Source organism: Bombus flavifrons, chromosome 9 (genome assembly GCF_040668555.2).
Source record: "Bombus flavifrons isolate JBK064 chromosome 9, iyBomFlav1_principal, whole genome shotgun sequence".
NCBI lineage: Eukaryota > Metazoa > Arthropoda > Insecta > Hymenoptera > Apidae > Bombus > Bombus flavifrons.
Window position 1 is genome coordinate 8,870,512 of NC_138450.1, and position 27,566 is coordinate 8,898,077.

General features: G+C 34.5%; 1 protein-coding gene and 1 long non-coding RNA gene across 2 annotated transcripts in view; one reads left to right on the plus strand and one right to left on the minus strand.

Annotated features, from left to right (window-relative positions):
* LOC138183205 (uncharacterized) overlaps positions 1-14,380 on the minus strand; it is a 96,988-nt gene extending 82,608 nt beyond the window's left edge. The window contains exons 1-2 of the mRNA XM_069119872.1: positions 13,897-14,380; positions 12,021-12,185 (exon numbers count right to left, since the gene is read on the minus strand). The gene's annotated coding sequence lies outside the window, so the exon portion shown is untranslated. The remainder of the gene's footprint in view (positions 1-12,020; positions 12,186-13,896) is intronic.
* A 3,646-nt stretch (positions 14,381-18,026) lies between these two features.
* On the plus strand, positions 18,027-20,498 carry LOC138182983 (uncharacterized). The gene is made up of 3 exons (XR_011173949.1): positions 18,027-18,136; positions 19,796-20,028; positions 20,383-20,498. It is a non-coding gene; the product is annotated as an uncharacterized LOC138182983 (long non-coding RNA).
* The last annotated feature ends 7,068 nt before the right edge of the window (positions 20,499-27,566 follow it).

Sequence of the window (27,566 nt, forward strand, 5' to 3'; positions counted from 1 at the left end):
CGAATAAAAACAGCGAATTTCTAAGGGAGCGTTCACACGATCAATATCGTGGTGATTATTTCAGTCCTCAACATTAATATATTGATCGTCTAGAAGGTCTCTTACGTACGATAATGTTGAAAACCTGAAGTACCGACTGCAATATTGGCGATAATATCGATCTGGTCGGTCTGGCCTGAACGCTCCCCAAGGAACGTGAAATGATGTAATAAAAAATGAAAAGCGCGATTGCGAGACAGCGTTCAGAGAGATGTTGCTGTATCGCGGTGAGAAAAACGAATGTGCAAAGTTTTCTGATTAAGAATTTTAGATAAAGAAAACTTAAGAATTTCGCAATTTTACAAGGTTTACATAGCAGGAAGTAGCCTTTGTATAGATGTAAAATTGCAAGTTTCGTGTGAACAGGGAAGAAGAGATGCAAAATGTCCAACGTTCGTTTCCCAGGATTACGTAGCGAATCCGTACGCTTCGCCCACGGCAGCTAATAAACATTTTTATTCGTCGACTTTCTTATTTCTTCGTGGCTATCGTACATTCGTATATATCATAGGTAGCTGTTATTGGATGGAAAGAGAAAATTTCTTAGGAACATAGAGCGTAATAAGAAACGAAAGATACGATCGTATGAAGTGTGCAAAGACATGTCGAAGGATTGCGGCTTAGGAAAGGTAATGTAAACCGTATTATTGGAAATTTCTGTTGAGAATTTTAGGTAAATCGAGGCAAAGAAGATTTGGGAATTTTGCGATCGTGTGATCTTGGTGTGTTAGGAAGTAGCCACTAAATGGATTTAAATTTATTGGAAATGTGAATAGGGGAAAGGAAGAAGTGGCTGCGAAAGAAGATGTAAAAGATTTGGAGATTTCTTTTCTTATCTAGCGGGACTACGAGCCTCGACACGACGGCTAATAAAATTTTTATTCGCTTTTCTTCTTTCTTCGTGGCTGTCATGAGTTTGTATGACAGCCATTAGGGCGTGGAAATAACGAATTTTCAGGAAACGTAAAATACATTCGTAAATAGATGTGACTGGGAGAAAATGTTCGAGGTATTGAAGTTTAGAGAATAGAAATGGAAATGGTTAGCGAAGAAGATATTCTAAAATAAGATAATTGTAAATTAAGGAACTTTGAGAAACTTGCGATCTTAACGTATTTGACCTTAACGCAAGGTTTGAACTCGTTTAAATTTATTTGTAGTTTTACGTGAATAGAGAAAAGGGATAATTTGTTAGGGTTGTTCTCCAACGACAGCATTTGAAGGTTTCATGGTTTTTGATAATTAGAAATTTGATATATTAGAAGATGATCATCGTTCGATCGTTGCAAAGTTAATATCGTTTTAGCTTGACTTGGATTTTTAGCTCGACGAAGATCTCGAACAATGGAGTTTCCAAGTGTTTTGTAATTTTGATCATCGAAAGTTTAATGTCTTGAGAGGTTGTTGATAGCGATAGCTTTTGTAAATTAGTTGAAGTTTATTGAGCGTCTCGAGCAGATTGTCGAAGTATCGTTTACATCGTGTGAACCAGATAACATTCACGTTGTTTCAGAATTGCAGAGTTACGAAATGTTGTTCGAAATTAAATAGTTTCGAAATTTATCTGGAAACCATCATGGCTTTCGAGACACAGAACACAATTAATTATTTTGATAATTCAAACATGATCGATGGTGATCTATTTATCGAATTATCGGCTCAGACCTATTGAAGATTGAAGAATGAATCGCGGTATGGTAACAATATACAGATAATATAAAAGCAATATTGAAAGGCCTTTCTCGATGTGATATCGTCTGAGCGTTGTAAAGCGGCACAGTTACGTTGGATTGGCATAAAAAGCGAGTGGTTATCGTTAAGTGCATACATAAAAACAGCATTAAGGTCAATCCTCGGTTCATTTTTCATGACGTTGTTAATATAATAATTAAAAAAAAATACAATGCATATGCATTGTAAAATGTAAAAATGTAAAAATACAATTATATGCATATAATCGCTCTCACAATATTTATGGAAAATTGTTAATTTTATTTTAATTCTCTATTTAATTTCATAATGTAGTCTTTAACCTACCTTTCGAGAAAATAGTTATTATCATTTAATAACTTATTTTCTATAATGTATTCACAAAAGCTATCAACGAATTTTCGAATATTTTCATGAGACCGTGTATGTAACTTGCAATTTACATGACATTATGCAGAATTGAAGACACTCTATATATTGTAATTATTATAAATAATAATTTCTATTTAAAATCGTGCCAATACGTATTACGCGAGAATATAATTTCGTTGGTAGCAGTCTGGCGTCGCGTCTGACTACAAACGGTTCATTTCCCTTTACGCGGTAACAATCTTGCCCTTCCATTCGTTATCCTGTCTTTCATCGAGCGTGTACACGTTATTTGGTGTAGCGTATTGAATCAGAATTTTGCAGAAACATTGCGCTGGAATTCCATTTAGAGTTTCCAACGTTTTATGAACGTTTACTGTCATAAAAGCAGTTTACGATTTTCTTTTTATGCGCCGTACAACTCTCTACGAGAAAATTTCAAGACCGGAAGAACAATCGATCCACGACCATGAACAGAGAACGAAATATTGTTCATAGAATCGCGGAATTATACGAAAATGTATCGCTAAAATAATCGAAGATATTGAATTGTTCGAAGAGTTTCCAACGAAATTCGGAAAAAATTTGGTGATGCCGTATTTTTATAGAATTGATGTTTCGTTAAACTTGCAGAAAGATTTATTATTAGACGATCGGGAAAAATATTTTCCAAATAGAAGAGTAAAACGAATTACTAATATTCTAACTTGGTTAACATTTCGATCGACGTTTTTTTTTTTTTCATCGAGAAATAAATGAAGAAGTAATAATTTGCTTCTGTAAACTTTCCGAAAAGCTTACGACTCTCAGCAAAATATTCTTTCAAATAGTTGTGCCGCGCTATTTAGCTTCTTCTCGTTACGAAAGAAATATTTCCTAACGATCAAAGAACGATTAATTCTCGATAAATATTTTCATCGTAATAGTAGATGTTCTTGCTTCGTTAAAAACAAGATCCTTTTCATTGGCCGGTATTAAACTTTTCTCTTTGATTGGTACGTTTCTCGATATAGAATCACGTTTCGAACAAGTCGAAATAAAGCAAACCGAAGACCAACAGTGGAAGCCCGCGAGTATCGTGGAAAATGGAATGAAAAATTTCACTCAATATTTGTTCGACGCGAACCGAGTCAATGGAACGAATAATGGCAAGGAAAAAAGGTATAATTGATTGGCACCGGGTGGAAGATGAAGATCCTTGTGACTATAGAGACTAAGCTAATTAGATGGGCGGTACGAGCGAGAGTTAATCCTTAAGTGGGCAAAAAATCTGCCCGGATACGCGGCGAAGGCCTGATTTGAATTTGAATCCTTTAACGCGTCCTCTGATCTTCAATATCCTCTTTGAATACCTTTGAAGTCCTTAAATTAAAACCCGTGCGAGCGAAACTTGCCAAACCTAACTATTAAATAAGACCGAAGGAAATCTATTGAAAATCTATCGTCAGCTAAAAGTTAGTTGAACTGGTTTTCGGTAAAATCTACTTCGATATTCGAGCTCTACCTATATCCAAAACAATGAGCGTATAAATAGGTACAAATATTTTCGACAATCTAACTGAAATTACTTGTTCTTTGTATGTCTCAAATATATTCTTCGAATTTACTATAATAAGTAAACGTTATAATGAAACATTGCAAATTTTAAACATTAATGTGAAGCTTCAGAGTGTACATTTCATTATAATTGTAATATTATCCTGTAAGAGAAATGGTATCTCTTCTCATCCTGATACATACCGGGTGTACGAAAAGGTCAGGGCGAAACTTATACTACGTGTTAATGAGGTCAAGTAGGTAAAAGGAATTTGAAAATAGTTTATCGAAGGATCAGAAACTATCACAGATTTCCAGAAAAGTCGCTCTTGGTTTATAAAAGTGTAATAGAAACAGAAGACCAGAATCCAGAATGCATTTACCGCTATTTTTACGACAGTAGAAATATTCGAAGGAGTTCGATAATCGTTTGTTCGACAAATGGAGCGCTGCATTCGTACAGAAGGAAGAAATTAAGAGGATATGCAACCCTGGAAGCCTAAAAAAAAATAGAGTAAATATAACGTATTCTTTCACCTATAACTGTTTGGTAAAAGATGAATATTTTTACTTTAAGCAACATTATCCTTATCTCTGCGTTGGTATATTTTTTATTACGTAAAATTACAAAATGGCGATGTGGCACAACATTATCTGACTCCGTATTCAGCAGAACCTTGTTTGCTTGCACCCAGCGGCAAATGCGACGGAAGCTGTAAGGAGCAAAAAAATGTTCTACGAACTTATACGAAAATAAATAATCTCCGACGTAGCGTACGACTTTTTCATAACTTTACCTTGTTGAGGACAAAATTTTATTTTTGAAGCTGAAGAAGATCAACTTTTAATATTTATCAAAATTACGATATCAAGAAAATTGTAACATCGTAGATAATGTTACGCGGAACAACCTATAAAAATTTCAACTTAATCGGATGAAGAATTTCGGAGATCAACTGGACGCAAGATAGCAAAACATAGTTTCGAGAGAAAAATACGTTTAAAATTTTAAGTTAATCTTTCTCTAAAATGAAAGAGTGCACTCGTATTCGCGTTACAATTTCGCAAATTTTTTAACATTGTAAAATACTCTTTCACTATACTATTCTATATATATCCAGCCTTGAAAAAAAGCAAAGAAAAAGTTTTCTGAAGTCGACATGTTTGCACACGCCCTTAGTAAAGCTTTTTAAACGTTTAATTCAATAAAGAATTTTAGGACATAGATTTATATGAACCTTTTTTATCTACTTGACCTCATTAGTGCGTAGTATACGTTTCGTCCTGAATGTTTCGGACACCCTGTATCTGCACGAAACATATTTTCTCTGTAGATACTAGGGAAGTAGAATTTCAGAGCATTTTATACGGAAAACTCGATTTTCCTCTAGAATCAAGTTATTTTTCATTTAAATTACAGGCAGACTTATCAAACAATTCAGAGCACAATTTTTCACGCTTGCCGCTAAATACAACTAATAATTATGGAGAAATGAATGAACTAAATAATTGGAAATAAACCTCGGAAATAAATGCTTCAACCACACCAGAAGTATATCTTCATCTACCCTCGTTTAGGGTAGATTTCACTTAAATTACATATGGCTAAAATCACAAGCTACGTTAATAAACAAGCGACATTAACCTACATAATAGAAAATAGTAGAATACATTACACTGTCAACGTTAACTACCAAATATAACTTCAAGTAAACCTGAGAATTAAACAACCCAACCACCCGAGAAGTACATTCTCGTTTTTCCTCTGTTTGAGGCTTCACATAAGTTAGATTCAGCGAACATTACATGTTGCATTATCAAAGAAGACCACATCAAACTCAACGATTTCTATCAAACACGCGTAATTTCGAACAAACGTCGGAATTTACGTGTTCTGTGTTAAAAGAATTCTGGATGAGATAGCAAATTTCGGATAAACGGATTTAATATCCTATATCATTGAAACTAAGTTAAAATTGTTTTAAATAAGTAATTATTACGTGCAAATTACTTTAAACAGATAGTTTCTTCGAGCTTTTCTTAAAACTTAAAATTACAGTTTTTCTTAAAATATATATAGAAGAAGCTCGTGGATATTCGTAGTGTTAGAATTTGGATATTTATTAATTTTACAATTTTCACATATATAATTAAAGAATAATATTAATGGGATAATTACAGAGGAATATTTCGAATTGTATAACTTTAATATTTAGAAGAGGATATAAAAATAATTATTAGCGAGAGCAGCATAAACCCTAAAATATGATGTAAAGCAAAAATTGTAGATGTTTAAACTTTAATACGTAATTTTACCAAGTTTTTTACACGAAATATAGTAGGGAAAATATCCGGTCTAAACGGAAAGTTTCGCGTGATAAGTATGCAGCCTACGTCGCAAACTACAGTTAAAACGTTTGAAACACCCCTGGAAGCATAGTCGTTAGTGAAGAAATAGTGAAGTCATAAATTATCGTATCATACGCCTCAACGACGACGATTGATGCCATTCTTTAATCATTCTGAACATCTCTTAAATTGTGGTTACCATCAACATTCGAGACATTCGTAGTTTTCTCCTCCACTGATTTTAAGACCATGCGGTAATACACCCTCGTTTATTTCTCGTTTAAAGTAAATTTCATTTAAAGTTCGCTTAGATAGCGATTCAAAGTGACACGCAGTCTTATTAAGCAATTTGCACCGCAGTCTTTACAATTTCTATCAAACATAATCTCGACTAAACTTCAAAATTAAACGTTCCGACTGCTATTACGAATAAATGATCGTTTTTCCATCATTATGGGTAGATATCATCTAAATTAAATTGATTCAAATAATTGTAACGTCATAATTGTAACATCTAACAAACACACCTTCGATAGATTTCATGTATCTCTCATCCTTCCAATAAGAAGACTCTTATTTCACTGTCTTCTTACTGTCCCTCGTTTAGAGCGTAGTAGAATTTTATTTAACTGAATTCGTGAAAAAGGAACAATTAATATGACTGGAACGCAGATAATGGTACACTGATTGTCGTCGTTTCCTGTGACCTTTTCTATTCCGATAAATAAAGTTCCGGTAATAAAATTTCACTTGAGTAAATGGAGTTCAAATAAATGGAATTCCAGCGTACATCTTAGTTAAATTAAATTCACTGAAAGTCGTACGTCGACACGCCAATCGATCCACGCGAAATAATCGCAAGATCAAGCAAACACACCGTCAAAGTTAAATATTCCGAACGAACAGTTGATACAACTGGAATTCAGGCAATACTAATTCACTCGTTCTCTTCGCTTTAATCTTCTTTTTGTTCCGATAAATAAAGACCAGATAATAAAATTGCATTTCAATAAACACACTACGAATAAATGGAATTCTGCAATAGATTTCGCTCCAATTACATTCGCTCACAGCCCTACGTCAACTTGTCAAACAATTCACATGAAATAATCTCAACGCTATCAATTGTATACACCCTCAAAATTAAATATTCCAGGCCTCCTTCTTCACCAGCGTATGTCCTCGCTTTTTCCCTCATGTTCAAAATGTTTCATCCACTCGGCATGATATTCACTCACATACACACTCACACATACGCAATATTCAGGCGAGAAGAGACGATACGTACGGTTCATTGCACACGTACGCATGCTTATAATACAAATAACTTGGTGTCGAGGCTACGCGATATTACACAGCCTACATATGCATGATATCCCGCCTCGAACCAGCGACACCATTGTTTCGGCCAGATAATACGGCCATTGAACGTGTACACAGGATAAAGAAATAAATCCTTAGCGAACGCATATTTCGTGCTGACTCGTTGAATTCATTAAGTCGCCGCTATCGTCCCTGACTATGAAAATAGAGCGTGAAAAGGCATGCAACCATGATAAGTCGCGTGTACTCGACGTTTACGATCGCGAACAATGCTTCTTCCCGTGTTCATTGGCGAATTCGTTTCCCTTCGATAAATAGTAGTAGAAATTACGAATATTGGAGATATTTTCCTAACTATTGCATATACGTAATAATGTTAACCCCTTAACCTACAACTACGGGCATAGCCTGTAGTACGATGATCGGGCCAAATATAATATGTAATATAATATATAATAGCTTGTTTACATTTTCGGCCCAAAATTCTCGAACGTAAATCGTAGGTTAACGGGTTAAATTTGTATGTGAAACACGCATTTCTGTTTGATTTCCCTGGTCGTTAACAATGAGGTGTATGTGAACGTAAAATTGACTGGATTACGCTTTATATTATGTCAGTGAATTATGTTTATTTTCTTTTCTTTTTTATATTAAGTATTATGTATTATTAGGTCGTCCGAAAAGTTTCTTTCGTTTTATAAGGATATAATGGATGCACAACATTTTCCGTTTTATATTATTTTATCGAATTACGTATGATCCATTTTGTTCTATCAAGATAAAGATCACAACGTTTGATAGATTAAGTTTTATGTTTGTATAAAGATGCATCGTTATAAAAGACGTGTCTGTAAAAAAAAGACACGTTTCGGACAACTAACTAATATTATATATTGTTACTATATTTTTGTTATTATATCAGTACGATATAAGTTAAAAAGTCTGACTCTAGCGTAGTGTCCGGACTGCAAAATATTCGGCTAGAATGACATTTTTCGGGGATTTTTTGAGATCACTTGAACCAAAAATGAAGGTTGTTTTTCACGGAAACGAAGGGTGTAAAATTTCCGACAACCTGCTGACGTTTGAAGTACTCGTGAATTTTGACGATACTTTTTTAAAAATTTCATATTCGTCGTCTACTCTGCGACTTATTCTGTATATTTTTGAAACGTGAACATTGTGTTAGTTTTTGGATGTGTTTTCTAACTGTGATCATACAGAAAACGATAAACGACAAAATTGACAACATTGGTTGTACCATTGCTTATCTTACCCGCTTACCACTCTCGTATGATCATGGATTTCTACAGTTCTTACGCGAATTTCTACTTTATGGTTAAGGCTTTCGTCGGCCAAATGTTCACGAGGCCGAATTTTCAACACTTTTGAGAAGCATCACTCTCATTTTTGACTGTGGCAACTAAAAAAAATATATATGTATGTTTACTTTATCCAAAACTTTATTCAATCTTGGTATTCTCTGTACCACTTTTCTTTACGCTTGTTGATTGTATTGTACCAAAGCGTTGGACGAAAGGAAATTTAAAAGATATAATTTTCTATAACTTTATTATAGTTTTAGAAAACGGAATTCTATTTCACAGCAGCAACCAATAGACGCAACTACATATCCTAAAATAAAAGATTATTACCAACATGGTGAAAGGTATCTAATGTAAAGTTACTTAAAACTTTCTTTCGACTTCTCTTACCTATAACACAATATAATAATTCGTTTTTAATTGGTGTATTTTTAATCGATAAATTAGCTAGATTTGATAAGGAAATCATTACGAATATCTCGTGCAACTTTTTACCTTCTCCTCTATACCAAATTCGAATATTCATCGAATTTTAATGACCTATTCTTTCAGTCGTGTTGAAGAAAATATGAATTTGCATATAGATACGCGATTTAGCTATAAACTTGTTAGATTAAATGACGAACAATATCCCAATATCCTATAGTGTATAGTAAATTCTACACATGTTACTTTATGCTCGTTATGAAGGCACTTGTTAGTAAGTAAAATTTCCATTGCACAATTTCCTCCATAAATTACAAAACTACAGACTTAGAGCCTGAAATACTCGGCTGTGCGCCGGTTTTACAACAGTTTTTTTATAGTCTTTGGAATGCGAGGACATTAACGATATGAGAAAACCATGAGACGATATTTGTTTGATAAAAGTTTCTTTCTGAGTGCATAATTCCCATTTGGATAGGTAATGGCGGTATTATTGCTGGTGATCCTTCTATTCCTAGGCGAAGAGATAGCGGCTACTTGCTCCCTCGGCGAAGTTCGAGGGAATATTGCCGAGATGAAGCACGTTTAAGGAGATAATACGTTCATAGACTGGATTCTTTTCTTCCTTGTGGAGATGTACGGGATGACTCCCAAAAGGAGGTCGATATGATTCTTTATTACGTAATAATAGTTCTGCAGAGAATGCTTAGTTTGAGAAATATACCTTTATAGTTCTATTCCTTTTCCCGCCTGTCTCCTTCCACTTGTGTGAAATCGTCTTTCGATAAAGATATTTGTCATTCGTCAGAGAAGATATTTTTGATCATGTAAATGGGAATTTGTAATTCGTGTCAGAGTAACATTGAGCATAGCGATGTTTAAATCTTTTATGTTCAAACAGGTGAAAAGATCAAAAATAAAGAAGCACTCGATTATGTGTATGATGCTTTTATAAATTACTTGTGTAAAGTAATTGAGAATCGAAGATTCATATTGGAATAATATTAAACAATGTCTATGTTCGTTATATTTATGAGAAAAGAAAATGAAGAGTAGTATAATTATATTTCGAACATTTACACGATTTATATATTACGAGAACTTTACTACGTTTGAAGGTAAATTAGTTTCGATAATACAAAATCGAAGATTCATATTGAAATCTCGTTAAACGTAAAAATGATTGAATTTTTGTCTGTAAAAACGAAGAGAGCAATTTATCTACATTTATATCTATTTTATCCATCGAAGGATTATCGAAAACTCGCTGAAAGTCCTCGATAACAGGAAACATAAAATGGAAATGAAAGGAACTGTAAGATTATAATTTTCTTAACAATTTTCACGTAAATCTTATCTATTGAAACTATAATCGATGATGAGTAGTTTTATTGACAATGCAGAATCCAATGGATATCTATTTCGAGGAATAATGATAATGAGGCGTCTATTCAATCTGACCCTATTATCTACTCGTATCGTTGAACAGTTTTGCCCCATAGGTAGCTTTCAAGCGAATATTCCTATTATCTCCTGCAGCAAAGCCTTTGAAAATTAACAGCTTAAAAAAGAGACGTAGAAGAGATAAAGAAGCGAAGTTAATTTCAGCATCGAAGTACTCAGAAACGATTAATTTTTATCGATATTTCCTATGGAATTAAAATTGATAAATTGATTAATAATTGAAATATGTAAATTTATACATTACAGTAAAAAGTTTATTCGAAGAAGCTGAAGCTTAAATTAAGTATACTTTTTAAGTAAATTTTTTAAGCTGTGAAGATAATTAACAGACAACAAAGAGCTTCTCCCTAATTGATGGAGAATTGCTATCAATCTTCATTTTGAACAATGCAAATTCTTTTATGTTCAAAGTTTCATAAGCACAGTCTCATAAATCACTTTTTCAAGATATCATTGCGCGATATATTAATTATCACGGCCTGAAGAAGGATGTCCACGTCAATAAACTTCAATAAAATGATCATCGAACCAATTGTCTCAATTTCCCCGTCGTTCAAAAGTTTTCATAATGAAAAATGATCCCTCGTACAAATTTTCACAGACTGAAAAATTACGCCCGATAAAAATATTAACACGGCGAAATATCATCTCGTTTCGTATAATTTTATTTACACGTGTCTCATATTTAATCGTGTCTTCTTTGTTTCAAATTTTATGGGATAGGAATTATCCTCTAAAAATTCCTCTCCAAAATTTTACACAATGAAAATCACCTCGTAGAACTTTCTTCAGTGAATATGACTTCTCTTGGAAAATGTACACAGTGTAGAATATTCTACAAGATGTGAAACTACATCCGAATTACCACATAATGAAAATTATGCTTCCTTAAAATTCAACGTAGTACGAAGTCCAAAATCACTCTATTTCTAAAATTCATTATATAAAAAATCACATTTTCTTTTAACATTACACGTTAATTAGCAACGTATTTATGTTTATATACTAAATTTATTTCTAAAAATTACCAACATTTCACGTATTACAAATTTACACTCAAATTCATAACGCCACTCTACTTCTAAAATTCATTATATTAAAAATCACAGTTTCTTTTAACATTACACGTTAATTAGCAACATATTTATAGTTATACACTAAATTTATTTCTAAAAATTACCGATATTTTTATTACAAATTTACCCTCCCTTCGTAATTTAATCTAATAAAATTCACCTTTCATTCATCAATAAATCCAACAGACCAACGAGTCGCTCTTCGTTCTCAATTTTTCGTAGTACTGTACATACTGAAGATTTATATTCCTTTGCATTTTAAATGCGAGTTTCAAAGCACAAAAGCGCCAAATTTAAAGAACTTGCGTTGAAACTTTACGGATTGTAAATTTACCCTTTATGTTAATAAGGTTGATCGTCCGAAGGTTTTAATCACGAGGCATGCAAACGTGCACGTATCTACCTGTTCATCGGTGGTGCTCTTCAAACGTAGTCTCGTTGCGTGAACACGTGCACCGATCAGGATTGCTCTGACGTTATACGACGTATCAGCACACGTACCAGCTGCGCCAACTCCCTGTTTCTGGGTCGAAGATCCCGATTTACCGAGGTTCGTGCGTCGTTTCTTCTGCAAGCGTGCAAATCGTCGCGATTAGAGATGTTCTTCTTTAAGCATAACGCACGATCTTCTTCCGTACGTGTCTTTCTCCTTCAATAAAATATTCCACGCTAGGATCGCGAATTCAAAATGAACGAAATGGGAACGATACTAGCGCGAAAATAAGAAAAACCGACTTCCTTAAGAAACGAATGAAGAGTCGAATATAAATTAGAAGAACACGATATGGAACAGGATGATTCAGGTTTCGCTATTGATCATGTTTCAATGTGATTTTACCATAGTCTGAAATGTCCTGCAATTTTAATTAATTCGCGTGTAAATTACTTGAAGTGAAATTATTGTTTGAGCAATTAGACGAGTTATTCTTCTCCACGTTCTACTAATGACTTCCTTTCTATTCTACTTTATTGTTCTGTGAATAATTTCGAACGTGGATATTGCAATTTCTCCCAATTATCATTAATTTGCGTGTTAATTATTAAACCGAAAGTTACATTTTCATTCGCTAGGTTTACCATTATTTTCCCGATTTCTTCAACGATCTTTTTTTAATTCTAACGTATACATTCGCAACTGATTCTAATTGAAAATTATAATTCCATATAATTCTACTCTGTTCTTCTCTCCTCTACAATATGGTATTCTTTTATTCATGAGGACAAAGCTGGCTGTTAATACAGATTTTCAGGATGATATGAGGAGGAATAATGGTAACTGCGACAAATGGTCTGTTTGCTGACAATGTAATAACGCGATAATGGAATACAGTAACAGAGTAATAAACAAAGGATGATAAACGCAAGAAAAAAGAATATATCACAATGCAGCTTCCAAATGACACAAATTATTGTAAGTGACACTCAATTTAAGTTGTAATTTCGATAACTGAAGTTTTCTATAGTACCAGTTGTTTCGTAACCGCATTTTCGTGTATTCGTATGTAATTCATATGGAAATCATATAAACTGACATTTTTATTTGATTAACTAAATTTCATCCCTTTAGATTTCTATAATTTTCAAACCTTATCTTTTCACGGTGTCTTTTAACTATCACACGAATGATTGAAATTATCTTTGCCGTTATATTTATTCGAATAATTATTTAAATAATCACTACAATTCACATTTTTACTTCACCAAGCATTATTCAGCTTCAAGAATTCACTTAAACTATGAAAAAGTAAAAATTGCTTCGGGCGCTCTTATAAACTACCCTCTACATGCAAATTAAATAAATCACTCGAATTAAAACCATTGTTTCTTCAAACTGTTCAAAAGAATTATCTTCTGGACCGCTAACCACCTTATTGGTGTTCAATTTAACCATGCAGCCCACGGTGAAATTAATTAAAACTATCATCTTTAAGTACATTCGTTTAAGATACAGGCGAATCTGACGCACGATCCTCCACAAGCTCAGCCCGATCCACCCTCGAGTTTTAATCGACCTGCTGCAACATTAACCCTACCGATTCCTTCTTCATCCAAACTCCATCAATCAGCCTTTGACACGAAACGGAACAAATAAAAAGCACACAACCCGCCATTTACCAAAAAACTTCACTCGGTTGTTCTTCCACTCCTCTCATCCGGAAGTGAACCCTGCGTTACGCTTCCACAGTTACGATATCCAACTTCCTGTAGCTTTCCACCGAACGAAGAAAGAAAACAAGAAAGAAAAAGAAGCATGCAATAAACATTTCTTCGATTCTTACCCCCAAAGAATGTTCCCTCCCAGTTGCAACGCTTTCAACCTCCGCCTGCAGAACAATGGACACGCTGCAAGTGACTTGGCCCGCAAACCTTCTGATCCACCTTAACGAACCAGCTCATCCACCTTGTAAAACCTGCGCGATGCACCGCGAATCCTCTCTCTAAACTCAAACTTCACCCATCAAACGTCACTCGCCGATGCATCCTGACGAACGTCCACGAACCACATCGCGAAAGGACAAATCCCCGAAAGTCTTGAGCCTGTCGTCGAGACTGTTTCGCTGTTTCGTGACCAGGTTAGACACGGTTCCAGGAGGAGCAACCAAGATGATGGAACCGGCCGGCCGGTGTTCCTCGTGGATTCTAACTTGTGGCTCCGCGGGCGAGACAGGGAGAGCGCGAGAGAGGGAGCGCGACAGAGGGTGGACTCTCGCCGGGTGGCAGTCAGGTCAGCGACCGTGATCGTCCTCGCTCCTCCGAATGCTTTCTATCGGCGGCGCGCTCGCGACTGGGATCCAGGATTTTGGATGAGAGCCGAGCTCTCAAGAATCAACACGCAGGCGCCAGGTTCTCCATCCTCTTCTGCGAGCTACCCTTTCCTCTCACGCTGAGTTTCCCTCTCTCTGACGCACCAACGCCGGTCGAGTTCGGTGTCTTTGGTTCGGTGTCTCTGTTGGACACGTTGTGGGTGGACGGTAGGGTGGTAGCGTACCTGCCACCTTCCTCTTTCTCTCTCTCTCTTTCTCTCTCGCTCTCTCTCACTCTGCTCGGCTTCTCAGCGACTGTTCAGCTCGCGCCTGCCCTGCCCTGTTCCTCCTACTGACGCCAGCCTATTTTACCCCTGTGCGTTCGCCCCTGCATGTGTAAGCAGCTGTTTTCCCGTGCTTTATCTACGTTGCTGCTCGTGTCGGATGTTTTCTTTTTTTATAATTCTCCCTTTGTCTTGTTGGTGTTGTTGTTGTTGTTGTTGCAGTTTTTTCAGTTTCGGATAGGTGAGAGAAGTTTCGGGTTGTTCAAGTCGGATCAAGCACGTTCAGAGGATTCAGGGTGAGGAAGGTTCTTCGTGTGGGAAAGGGAAAGTTGTGCGTGTCGGGAGGATAGGTGGTTAGACAGGTGTTTGGAGCAGAATGATAATTAATGAGGGAGAGGTTGGAAGAACGCTGGTTTAGCGGGTTGCTGTGGTTGGAATTGATTTTACGGCGCTTTGTAAATGTTTGTGTTTCTTGGTATTCTGAGTTTAGTTTCCTTGGGTTAGTTTTAGCTCTTCCTAGTAGACTTTTTTTTAACATTCACCTATTTTTTGTATTTTTTATATCGTGATATTGTTTAGTTATATTTTAGATTACATATTATGCGTAAGTTATATCATCTATTGTGGATATTGCAACGCGAATGTTTTTGGTTTAAATATTTAAATTGAAATATTAAATTGAATTCGCGGTTTGGACATTCGGTTTCTTTGATAAATTTTTTATTGTTATTGTATGTTCCTGTAATTTTGTTACAAGTTACATAAATGTGAAAAAATCTGGAATTGCGATCTGGATGAATTTTTCAAATAAAAACATGAATTTCCAAATTTCTCATTTTATCGGTTCCGTAAAAAGAATTTTTTCAAATTTTCCATTCACCAATTTCACTCTGTATTATTGAAAAAAAGGAAATATATGATAATACAACTAAAATTAGCATCGTTTCTCGTATATGATTATTTTCTCCAGAGCATGAGCGTTTGTTTCGATGTTTATCTTTTGAAGTTCAATACGTTCAATAATAGATCGTGAAAATATGGAAACCCAGTGGGAATTCTTTTGCAGAGAAATTTCAGAGCCGCATTTCATGGAAATCGCGCCTTTATTCAGTGCTGGTCTTCCTCTTTTCGTGTTTTGTCTCGTGTCTATTGCACATACTTTCCTCAGACTGATCAGACATCGACTCGTTCTACTTACGCGTCGTGTATTTCCCTTCACTTGCTTTTCTATATCCTCTTTTTCTTTTTCTTTCTAATGAAGGCTTATTTTTCGCTCGTTTTACCTTTAATATTATTAAAATATCCTTCTAACTCGTTTTATCTTGGAAAATACCAAAGATAACAAAGAACGACGTTTAAAATAATTTAAATCGATACGAAATAGTAACCTTTTCGCCTTACTGTTTATTTCGTATTATTTTATGAAGATTTAAAAATTGTTCGTAATATGGAAAATCTTCGCAGCGAAATGTTTTTGCAAAAAATGTTGATATCAATTTATCCATATACGTATTTTAATAAATACGCTCCGGATTTATATCCAAACATGCAGGAGAATGAATGTAAATACAAAAATATGTAAAATTTCAAGATACATGAGATAAATATTTAAATAAATACAGGAGACAACATTTAAATACATACGTGCAGAAAAACACACAAAGAAAACGATAAAAGATATTAAAATACAATATAATAGATAGAATATTTTATATTTTAATACGCCGTATCTTAATTCAAGTTGAAATTCTTTTATTATTAATCAGTTTATCGATTTTTGCCTGTAAGTAAGAACATGAATTTCCTTAAGCACTCGTATTTTAATAATAAACGTTACATCAATAACTACAAAACAGTTTGAAACTTGAAAGATTTATTTCATTCTTTTCCGTATAACTACATCCCCACCCCCTTGCTACAATTAATTTACTTATAAAGGGAATCTCTTTGTTACTCAACGATCGAAATAATTTATCCTACGACTTGATTAACTACACTCTGATCGAGCCTCTTCTACTAAAACGATTCTTTTGTTCTCTTCTCTTTTAATCGTTTTAGGTTTCTCACAGATTTACATTCCTTTCGTATCTGTGGGGTACAGATCCTCCTTGAGGGTGGCATTAAAAGATTCAATAAGTTACCCCCTTGACTCATTTATTTTACTGTCCTTTTCTTCCAGTTTTCCAATATTCACTATTCAGTATTTTATTATTGTATTATTTCCAAATCAAATTTCTGATAATAAATCGCTGTCACATTGTTATATACACTTATTATAATAATTTAGAATTTTTATAACTTCATTTTCACTTCTTATTTTACATAGCAACGTGATTTTATTATTATATATTTATATGATACTCGCTGCGCTATCATTATTTGCTATTTCTCAAACATTCAAACTGGACTAAATTTCAAAATAGCAGTCATTTTTAATTTAATTAAAGACAAACGATGTTTCAATAAATAAATCTCCCCAGAATGAAGAAACTGTGACAGCAGTGTTAACTGATAAATTTATTACAAATTCTTCCAAATATAATCAACCAACTGTTCAAGAGACTTCGTAAAAGTAAAACTAATGCATAATTTAATTTAATAAACTAAAACAAATCTTCGTAAAATCATATAATTATTACAAGTGATTGATTACGATGTCCCATTTTTACTGCGCTTATACGCAGCATATGCGCACTTTAAAACCATAAAGAAACATGACTGCATTGTAAAAACGAAAATTTTGTATTGGAACTTTTAAACGAATTTTTACACGACTTGAAAAACCTTCGAAAACTTTCAACTTTCAATGGGATTTCTTCGTGAGAAATGCATTTCCGCTGACAAACTAAACAATTTTCATTTGCAGTGTTGTACCAGCCTTGCGTACCACTACGACCATCATTTACACCACACGCTCCACCCTCTTCATCTATCGTAACTTTTTTTCTACAGCTCCATTGCCCGCTCCATCCTTCCCTTCATCCTCCCTTTCCCTTTGCCTCGTGCCATCACGCACCCACACAAAACTTGTTAATCCACTTTCGTCGCCAGGTTACCAGGCTGAAACTTCCGGCAGTTTATGGACATTCGTTCCGCAGGCGGGAAACGAGAGTCTCGAATTATCCTGACGTTAAGCGCTCACCTTTGCCATCTCCGCTCACCTGGCCGCCATTTGTGGCGTCAATCGGACGAAGCGTCAAAGCAAACATGACGTCTTTCGTTATTGTCGAACGATGCTCTCACGTTTGCGCCGCGTGCAATCCACGTGGAAAACTCTGTGGAATGTGGGCGCGGCATCGATGACTCTTTCCATATTTACTGTCACTTTGGCGTAAAACCAAAGACAAGATAATGGGATACCTGCTTTGAGTAAAAGCCAGTGTATCGTTCGGTTATTTCACAGATCACGTATCGGGTGTACGTATAAATAATGCAAATTTTTTCAACGAAACTCCGAGAACAGCGTCTATCGAACGAAAGCAAAGAAAAAGGTACAGCAAGTTATTCGATCGAAGTATTTGACGTTACTTTTCATAACTTTGAGGCATCTGTCAGCCAACTGACGAATTCCATCGCAGAACAATTTTCAATCGTCACAGGACAACATTCAATGGCCAAGTCATTTTTGTATCTCATCCGCTAATTGCAAGTGGATATCGGGTAAAATGTGTTGCATCGATCGGGTCACGAACCATTTCACATATAGATGGTGATAATAGGAAGAATGTCTAGTGAACAAGATGGTTGTTGCAGGACATCTAAAACGAGAGTCATTATGATGTCCTTTGTGATTGAAGTAGTTTGTGGCCTAGTATCGTCGTTCGGCAATTTCACAAAACGTTTGTCAGTGGCCTGACCATTTGATCTGGTCTAACGACACAGCATTTTTTCGTGACGAAATTCATCAACCACGTGATAGACGACTTATAGTTAGGGAAAAGTGGCAACGAATAGTTTGACTCGCGATATACAGGGTGGTTGGTAACTGGTGGTACAAGCGTAAAGGGGGTGATTCTACGCGAAAAAAGAAGTCGAAAATATAGAATAAATATTTTTTTAATTTTTTTAAAAATCTACAGTCAGATCCGTTATAACGAGACGTGATAAAGTGCACGCGTACCGAGCGAAAATTCAAAGTCGATTTTCTCGAAAACAAAGCCTCAAACGAAAAATTTTTATTGTATATTTTCGACTTCTTTTTTCGCGTAGAATCACCCCCTTTCCGCTTGTACCACCAGTTACCAAACACCCTGTATTTCTTTAAATAGACTGTTTCGCTGAAAAAAAATTGGATTGTTCGTTTATACACCTGATATTATACTTCGTTTTAAATGTCAATTATGCTTGGCTGAATGTAATTAACGCATTGATGAGCTTGTTTCTTACTTTTTATCGATCCTTACTTTCACTTTCGCAACCATTTTACCCCCTCGTTTACGTAGAAAGATGACGTACACGTTATATGACGTTACAAGTAACATATACCGACATATACACACCACAGGCGTGTGTAAAAAAGTTTAAGATCAATGTGATCTAATATAAAACCATCCTTGACCTCGCTTAAGGCTAATATAAATTTAACACAATACAATACGAAGTTCGTTCAACTTATCTAGAAGGCTCATTCATGATTTAAAAGTACAAGTAGATTTGAAAGTGCAAATATATCGAATGAGACGAGTCTCATTTTAACCCGAAATTTTCTTTTTATATTTGATGCTGGCATTAGCTTCGAAACGATATTTATTACGCCATAGTCTATTAATTACAGAAAATTAATTTAACTGTTTTATAATACTAAAGGTAGACTACTATTTCGATATTTACAGACTATTTACACTATTAACGAAGAAACTATACCTGAATAAAAATATATCGCAACATTTGTTGTTATGTTTTATATTTCACACATTTCTCATTTCTGCAAACGATTTCCGTTGTTAAAACTTTCTGTAATATTACTTCTTTAACATTTTATAATATTTTATGATATTACAACTTTCTCTAAATTTGCACTAAACGTAAATGTACGCCCGTATGTTGAATCGTAAGCGATAACAGCAATAATTGTGAAGCTGTATGAAATTGAATAAGAATACTGAATGTATCTTTTCCTATTCACTGTTCTCATTATTTTTTATTAAAAGACTTATGACAAGGACCGGTATCCTTTCTACTCGGTTTCCTGGAATAGACGCGTAAAATAACCTGACAGGAGATTGAACTATTGGAATCCAGAATGTATTATGACGTCAACTCGATTGTACGTCGGGTCACCTTTCTAGGTGCTTTCTTAGCCATGGCACTTCTGGCATTTCACCGGGCGCCTCAGCGTACATAGAGATGGCCATTTACCACCGTAAACTACATATTTTCCAAAGTACGTAACACGTTCAAAAGATTCAAAATTGCTTGATTTTTTGACACTGTTTCAATCCAGTAAGAAGTAGAATTCTTTCTGGATTTTCTAGTATTAGGTGGTCCGAAAAGTTTCTTTCGTTTTATAAGGAAATAATGGATGCACAACATTTTCCCTTTTATATTATTTTATCGAATTACGTACGATCTATTTTGTTCTATAAAAATAAAGATCACAACGTTCGACAGATTAAGTTTCATGTTTGTATAAAGAGGCATCGTTGTGAAAGACGTGTCTGTAAAAGAAAGACACTTTCCGGACAACCTAACAATAATTCAATTTAGTCAACTGTTAAGATAATCGTTATACCTACAGGTTCAAAGTACAGAGACAAGTGTAGTATCGATTCGTTGTAAAATATGGAGAGCAAAATAAAAATTATGAAATTAAGAGAGAATCTTCTATAACATTTCATAAATGAAATAATAACGTAAAATAAAAAATGACGACATTTTAAAAGAAAAAAGTGATTTATGGAAATTCACAAATGGAAGACACACATAGAGTGAAAGTAACAAAATTTAGAAAAGAGTGTTTAGAATAATTCATAAGTAAATAAAAATAAAGAAATATATAATATATAACAAAAAATAAGAAATAAATTTCATAGACTTTTACATATCTTACAAATTACAATGAATATTTGACGAAGAGTGAACGTATTGAAATGAATATCTCCCTTAAATTTTATGTGAATTAATTACACGGTTTCGAATAAGCGTAATGAACGGATGATCCTTTTTAAGTAATTTTGATCCGATTGGTATCAGTACAAAGATATTCTTCGTTTTTTATTGCAACGCAATTCTCTTGGTCACTAAAAATTGTAGAAGATATTGCAACGAACATACATTAAGGAAAATGTAGAATTGGCAAATTAATTATTCCCTAGTAATTGGATCCTGGGGAGAAAAGAAAAGATAGGGAATTAAGACCCATTCTTTATCTTCGATTGAACTAAGCGTACAAAGTAACATTAAATGTGTAGAGCAGCGCTAGAGAGAGCAAATTAAGACAGTAGAGTAGAAGAAAAGTTTCTACATTTTCTACTGAGAGATAAAACGTATTCAAAACTTTATATTACATTATTGTTTCGTTATCACGCTGTTATGCAATATTTAACACCTTTAAAAGTTTTGGATCAAGGAAAGTAACTAGAACTCGTTTAATCTTTCCTCGGGGAACGTGGAAAACAAATTGAAAGAAAAGAAATTGATAAAACGGTAGATCCAAAAATTAATAAAAATTGCTAAAGTTCAATTATCAAAATTAATATAAGAAATATACAAATATTTTATTTATTTTCCATAAAAAGGTATTTAAAACTCGGTCGATAGCCTTCCAACACCAGGCTATTACATAACGTCCAAAAGGAAAAAGTATGACAATACCAACTCATCCATCAAAGTAGCAGGAACAAAGGTGCAGGCAAAAAGAAATTAATAAAACAATCGAAAGATCACGTTGCCGAGTTCCCAAAGAAAGTTGTCGTTCCAAAAAGAAAAATCCCTAGAAACACGTCCAAAGTAATAATCCTCTATGAACTGTTCAAATCGCCGTGAAACTTTGCTCAAACTCGCGGTTCCACTCTGATACCGAAACAAACTGTTCGCCGAGCTTCGTCCAACACTCGAGTTACGTTATCGCTTTATAAAAACGATCTGCGAGAATCTAGTCATGCGTGTTCGCGATAACGTTCGCGAAATACGAAAGGAAAAGAAACGAAAAGAGACGATTCGACGCAGTAACGTCTCAATCCCGTCTATTTTTAGTTGCACACGGAGGAAAGGAACGTTTTCGTCGGATATCCTTATCCTATATTCGTATCGATTGCGTTCACGATTGCGTATGACAGGTAAAAGATAGAAAAAAAAAAAGAACGTTGCACGGATTAGCGATGTGGAGAAGCGGAATATTTTTTAAGCGGCAATATATTTTATTCAGGAAACGAGAAACGTTTACGGCAGATTCAACAGAATTTAAAATTCGATGAGCATCGAATTAGGTGAACATCTTTAACGCGGTTCAAACGAAACGACACTTTACGTATTTATGCGTTTGGTGTATTTCATTAGACAAGATATATGATTTGCACATCTTATACAGGGCATCGCAAAATACACGGTCCATACTTATAGGATCGATCATATAGAAACGTGAAAATGACGAAAATTCACGTATAGAAATGTCGTTTATTTTTCGAGCCATAACCAATGCTGAGAATGCACATAATACGCGAAAATATATAAAATATCCAAATTATAGTACTCGTTATACCACTGGTTGGCAACTAGACATTACCATCTAATGACAAAATTCGCAATCAGTTAGTTACCAATACAATATTACACTCTTTTAATCGCCTTCGTAAAAATACGAATTTGCACGGATATCTAAAATCTACACTTACGACGTACCTATGCATAACAGATTTCTACAGGTGTTGAAATATTTTCATGGATCGTCGCATGTAAATAAGAGAAAGAACACGATTTGCGCGAGTTTAAAAACCGAGTGAGTTTACGCCGGATAGAAACTAAGCTGAATAATTCAGGTTTAAGAAAGTTTATTCGAACGGAGGAACTGGAACATTTGGCTTTTGTACTAACCTGCGAAGGAAAAGCGTGGATTCTTGGATGCTGGCTCCTTGGACGATCAATCTGGAATTGGTTCGGATGCCAAAAGTGATTATCATCTCCGTAGGGATTGGGTTGTGGTAAATTCCGAGTGATAGAGGGTCGAGATTAGGAAAGCTACAAATAAAACAAGATTAGAGGTGCAGCGAGGAAGAGAGCGACTGATGAAGTTAAAAAGAAAAATGGCTAGGTGGACGTGGGAATTTTTCAAAGTCAAGGCCAGAATTCCTACGAACCTTCCAAAGTAACAACGTTTCCGAGACTTAAATTATTATTAATTAAGACGATACTTTACAATTTGCTCGGTATTTCCGAATATTGTCAAACTAAAAAATGTCATCTAAGAAGGTAAAATATTAAAAAATATTTTTATGTGTCGCGAACATTTTATATTCTAGGTAGCTTTTATCGTATATTAAAACTGAACTTAATTGAAACTAAAATAAAAAAAGGTTCGATTTTAATACAACATTTTAATGTAACTTTTTAAATGATATTTTACCTTTTTAAACAGCCCTTTTCGATACACCGAAAATTGAAAAAATATCAGAGAAACCGAATCGTAAGGTACTGGTTTTATTATACATCGAGATAATTTAAAAAGCGAATTTCACGAATTTTTGTCTATAAAATTTAATAGAGAGAAAAGGAGAATGTGAATATCTTACGGCTAAGATTAAACAGATTTGACTGGTGAAAATCTAATGAAGTTTATGAGAACTTAACCAACTAGCGGCTAAAATAATAGCAATCACAAGATACGAAGGTAGTTCAGATTTTATTTTACGTTCGATAATAGATAGAATAGACGTTTTTATAGCTGAACTTTTCGACAATGTACTATGAAAATGACTCGATCTAACTGGAATTCCATTTTCTTCCTGTAAATAAAGAGGGGGAAAAAGAACAAGATCCTGCACTTTGGTATAAGAAGAGTAAACACTCGTTGAATATTCGTCTTTTAACTTTCTTTCCTAACTTTGCTCGCAGGTACGTTCACCAATGCGTATTCATGAATCGTACGGACGAAAGTTATTGTGTCTTTTAGGTTGAAACGAGTTTGAGATGTCTAGATCTGATAAAATCTGAAGGATGTGATAAAGAGGTGATGAAGTACGTGTTTCAGTGTATACGTGTCGAGGTGAGCATCCTTGAAGACGGTCAATTCGTGAACAAGGAACTTTCAGGAGGAATATTGGAAGGTTTGAAGAAGTGTTTCTCGGCGAAAAAAGCGACGAAGATAAAGAGCAACACTTGAATTCATTTATCACTTTGTATTGTTGGGAAAATAGTTTGGTAAAGAAATTTCTACTTGGACAAGTTACAATATTTTTTAATGGAAATAAATAATTGCGATTATTGATATATTTGGAATTTTCTGTATTATATCTGTGAATGAATTTAATTACTTATCGAACAAAAGTCAAATCTTATATCAATTTAAAAAATATTATCGTAATATATTTGTAATAATTTTTATAGTATTATATTTATAATATGTTATTAATATAATGTAAATTAAATAATGTAACGATCGTTGGAAAATAATATTCCTTAAATAGAGGCGCATAAAGTTATGTAAATATAGAGAGCGTTTTCTTAAAATTGTTACAAATTAGAAAAAAATATTTACGTTTAAAATAATTACTTGAAACGAGTAAATCTGAAAACTTCGATTAAATAAATATAAATAATCCTAGATAGTTTATACATTTTTAAGTCTGTATAAACGTATATATAATAATAACAAAATATATATACGGGATAGTTGAAGAAACTGGAATAACTTGCGGATATTGTGTATCTCTTTTCTGGTTACGATAGATAAATAAATATTGCAGAGAAAAAGTAAATACAATACTTCCAAGAGGATTATTTTCGCAGGACCATATTTTTTACACAAATATTTTTCACAAACAGCACCGTATATTTTCTTTTGTGTCATATCGAATCCATATGTTATTCTATGTAGAAAAACTGTTACAGTAAATAGAAAGACGTCTAGTTCGCGAGATATATATTTTTAATATTTTTATTTGACAAGATATTCACCTGTTCGCTGCATTTTTTAATAATTAACTAAAATTAATCCTAAATGGAAGATTGGAGGAAACTACAAGCGGCGCAAGAGATTAAGTAGAATGGGTCGTTTATAGTCAGACACACGCTATCGGTCATAAACACTGGACAGTTGCCGACATTTAATACGAACTGTATGCGTTTCACTGTTTTTATTTTCTAGTTAATTTATCACAAATTTCGTATTTTATTCAAATATGTGTCTTCTACACATATGATCTTATTTATTCTTTTACAAAAATACTTTTTCTTTAATCATGCTAAACGTAACTTCCAATCGAAACGAAGGTAGGAAATTATCTGTTATTAACGAAATATTCTATGGCTTTGCGCTTGATTTCACACTATTATGATATGTCATTTGACAATATTTAATTAAATCCGTAAAGATAAAAAATGGTTTGCTCGTTATCGAACATTTTCGAAAATTAATCTTAATGAAACAAAACAGGAGAAATTCATACCTCTTGGTACATTCGTTAACGTAAACAAATTTACAAATACTCTTCATTGAATTTCTCAGGAAACTAATCGCTTTTTTTTTATAACACTCTTAATTTAAGATTACAATTTTTATTGTTTATCAACGTCGTCAATAAAATGTTGTTGAAATTATAAAAATTACTGAATATTAATATTATTTAATAATTTCACTATATAATGCCAATGTTATGCTTCACAGGAACAAAAGTTCGTATCCTCATTCATTACGGAAACCTTCTGCATGAAAATTAAACTGACGCAATTAAAACTTCCACCACAAGTACGTGCACGTAGGCAAAATAGAAATTTTGCATGGATAGCTGCATCTTACGATGCTTAGCAGACCTAACCAGTTATTAGAAGGCGATTTTACACGCGGCGTGACACCTATTCACGGATACGAGACAGAATAAAAGCGATAAATCCCCGGACGTCTGCCATGAACCGATATATCCTCCGACTATGAAACGAGAAGCGTCTTAATAACGGTAATTAAATTTCCCGCCACCGGATAGGGGATTACATTCACTGACAATCGTAAATTTCGAGCTGTCGTGACAAGCGTGTACATGCGTCAGACATCTCGGTTGGTTGGTTCGTTCTCGACAAGAACATCCTGTTGACAAGCTTGTAATTACTGCTGACGTTACGATGATTTCATTCGATCCGTAAAGTTACTTTCAACATGGTCATTTGGACGATTGAAGATTAAACGTCTGAAATTTCTACAATCTTTTTTTCTCGTTGCTTCGATTAAACTGAATCTTTTACGGAAAATTTGTACACAAAATATATGGCGATATTTATATCGATTGTAGACATCAAAATAACGAAGCAAGGTTATTACAGAAACTGTTACGCTACGAGGCTTACCATAGGCCGTGTCCCTAACCGTCGCTCGTGGTACTATAGTGTCGCAGACAGATCGTCTTATAGGACCGGCGAAATATACAGGGTGGTTGGTAACTGGTGGTACAAGCGGAAAGGGGGGTGGTTCTACGCGAAAAAAGAAGTCGAAAATTGGTAGAATAAAAATTCTTTCTTTTTTTTAAATTTTTCCATCGAGACAATCTACAGTGAGATCCGTTATAACGAGACGTAATAAAGTGCACGCGTACCGAGCGAAAATTCAAAGTCGATTTTCTCGAAAACAAAGCCTCAAACGAAAAATTTTTATTCTATATTTTCAACTTCTTTTTTCGCGTAGAATCAGCCCTTTCCGCTTGTACCACCAGTTACCAGCCACCCTGTATACAATGTAGCGACAAGCGCATAGTCATCATCAAACAGCGAGTTCTAGAAACATCGATTCTGCTTCGGTCCGTTATCTCATCTACACAAAGAAGGTGGCATACGTGATCATAGGCGCGAACGGTGGTGTGACCAGAGCGTAGTGGGGGTCGTCTCCGAGAGAAGACAAAGAAAAAGATCGAAGGGCAATCAGTATCGTTTGAGGATTCAAACGGAATGCATTGAGAGGTTCTGACCAATAAAATTAAAGTCGCTTAGTCTAACGAATATATCAAGAAATATCAAAAAGTCAGGTCGAATTCCTGTATCAAACTTATTGTATTTATCCTTAAATAATTTGTGACGTGCTCATTATAATATTAAATATTGTTAAATATACAAGTTTATATTAACCCTGTTAATTCAGTGTTAAACTCATTTGGACCACCTCTGTTATCTTAATCGAAACAGGAGAACGACTAATTCGCGGCGTCGATTGTCAGAATCGTAGCGAGAATTTACGCCTCTCGCTGACGCGTTTTCCTCTCGACCGCGTCTCTTCGCGAATGGTCGAAACAGAAACGTCGTCTGCGATTTATTTTCCAAACCATGAACAATAGTATCTTACGCTAGAAATACACTGGTATCAATGAATCAGTAAAATCTTCCTCTCTATCTGACTCACATTCCATGTTCCTCGCTCCAATGTAATAGTCGGAATCCTATTCGTGTCGTACGTCGTTTGTTTCAATTCCTGATATTACAAGCGAATGCTGAGAACTGAGAAGTCTCGAATAAGTTGGCTGTATGTGTGTTCGATGCTTTAGGTCAATGTTAGGTAAAACAGCGCCACAAGGCGCTTTAAGGTCTCTGTTTTTTGTCTAATTTGTTTTTGAGAAATTAATACATCTTTTAGATACTCTTTTAATATTGATATTATATTTTTCTCAATATTCAATCCTCATAATTTATTTTGATAAATTTTCTTCTAATTATTTTTATTTATCACAATGCTCCTACATATTGTGACAATTTTTCCGATGAAAATTGTAATAAAAATATTTAAAATAT